This window comes from Elephantulus edwardii, unplaced genomic scaffold (genome assembly GCF_000299155.1).
Source record: "Elephantulus edwardii isolate Elephantulus edwardi_28Jun2011 unplaced genomic scaffold, EleEdw1.0 scaffold00530, whole genome shotgun sequence".
NCBI lineage: Eukaryota > Metazoa > Chordata > Mammalia > Macroscelidea > Macroscelididae > Elephantulus > Elephantulus edwardii.
In genome coordinates this window covers 1-2,230 of record NW_006400280.1, presented here as the reverse complement: position 1 = coordinate 2,230, position 2,230 = coordinate 1, and positions in this window count along the sequence as shown.

The window sequence follows — 2,230 nt, the reverse complement described above, 5'->3', positions numbered from 1 at the left end:
GTAAAGGATTCTGAAGCTTCATCTGACATACTTTGGGCATGTTGCAAGGAGGGACTGGTCCTTGGAGAGGGACATCATGTTTGGGAGAGTGGAGGGACGGCACAGTAGAGGAAGACCCTCGATGAGATGGATCAATTCTGTGAGTGGAGTGGTGGGAATGAATGTATTTGAGACAGCGAGGTTGGCACAGGATGGAACGGCGTTTAGGGCTCTTGTACATAGGGTCACTATGAGTCGCAAAGGACTCGATGGCACATAACACCAACAACAACAACAATGTGCAGAACAGATTATCTGGGAACTGGGCCCTGTAAGGAGAAATGTGACATCAGGATTGGATAAAGACTCATCAATAATCTGTATTATGAAATGATACAACCCTGCTTGCTGAAATTGAGGATGACCTGAAGCGCTTGCTGCAGAAGGTCAGGGACTGCAGCCATCAATATGGATTGTAGCTCAATATCAAGAAAACAAAGGTTCTCACCAATTGGCATCATCGTGATGGATGGTGAAGAGGTTGAGATTGTAAACAGCTTTAGTTTGCTTGGCACCACAATCAAAACTCTTGGCACCACCAGCCAGGAAATTAAAAGACATACTGTGTTGGGAAAGTCTTCAGTCAGAGACCTCTCCAAAGTACTGAAGAGCAGCGATGTCAGTTTGGAGATGACCATGTGTCTGATACAGGCCATGGTCTTTGCAGTCTCTTTCTATGCATTAGAGAGCTGGACAATGACTAGGAATAATAGGAGAATTGATGACTTTCAGCTATGGTGTTGGAGACAGTATTGAATATACCATGGACTTCTAGGAGAATTAACAGCTTCGTCCTGGAGGGGGTTAAACCAGGCTGCTCCTTGGAGATTCTGCTGCTCCAAGGATTCTGAAGCTTTGTCTCATATTCTTTGGACATGTTGTAAGGAGGGACCAGTCCTTGGAAAGGGACATCATGCTTGGGAGGGTGGAGGGATAGGGGAAGTGAGGAAGACCCTCGATGAGATGGATTGATTCATTGACTGGGGTAACGGGGGTAAGTGTGTCAAAGACAATGAGATTGGCACACAATAGAGCAGGATTTAGGGCTGTTGTACAAAGGGTTGCTATGAGTCGCAGGCAACTCGATGACACATAGCAACAATGACATGTCTGATAATAGACATTATCTAAAGTTTAAAGAATACTCCAGCACCTAAATCAATCACAAAATTGGCACAGGATATAAACACACTTCACCAAAAAGACATACATGAACAAAGACATGAAGAAATGTTCAAAATCCCTAGTTCTAAGAGATGCAAATCAAAACAACTAGGAGATATCATCTCACCCCAGTAAGAATAGCAAAGTTGAATAAAGCAGCAAACAACAAATCCTGGCGAGGTTGTGGAAAAATTGGAACTCTTATTCACTGTTGGTGCAACCACTCTGGAAGGCAAATATGGTGCTTTCTCAAAAAATTAGAAATAACATTTGACCCAGCAGTTGTATTACTGGGAATATACCATAAAGAAACCAGAACTGCTACCCAAGTAGATATATACATACTCATGTTTATTGCTGCTTTGTTCACAATAGCAAAGAGATGGAAGCAATCCAAGTGCCAATCAACAAATGAATGGATGGAGAAGCTGTGTGGTATTCACATAATGGGATCTACAGAGCACTGAAAAATAATTAATAGTATATGAAATGGGTGACTGTGAAGGACATTGTGCTGAGTTACAGAGCTCAGTCACCAAAGAGGAAATACTGAATAATGCCACTGTTACAAAACAGAAGTGACGTGGGAGTTGGGGGAAACTAAAAAAGAGGAGATAAATAATGAAAACTACATTTAAGTAGATGAAGGCAAGAACTCTTTAAAAGAAAGATATGATTAGGAATTATCTGCATGACCACAGTCCAGAATAAGAGGTGCATAGCAAAGTGGATTAGGGGATGGGAAGGGAGGAAATTGTGCAATAATGAATGAATGAAAATCCAGTGTTTTCTGTAAACTTCCTTTAAAATATCAGTTTAAAAAATTTTAAAAAGTAATGCTATGTAAGGGAAATAATATGTAGTAGTTTAAGTCTAGCTTCTTTTTACGTAATGAATTAGTGATTAATATATGTGGATGCATGCATCAGTTGTTGTTGTTGTTGTTGTTGTTGTTATGTGCCGTCGAGTCGCCTACGACTCATAGTGACCCTATGTACAACAGCCCTAAACTCCGCTCTGTCCTGTG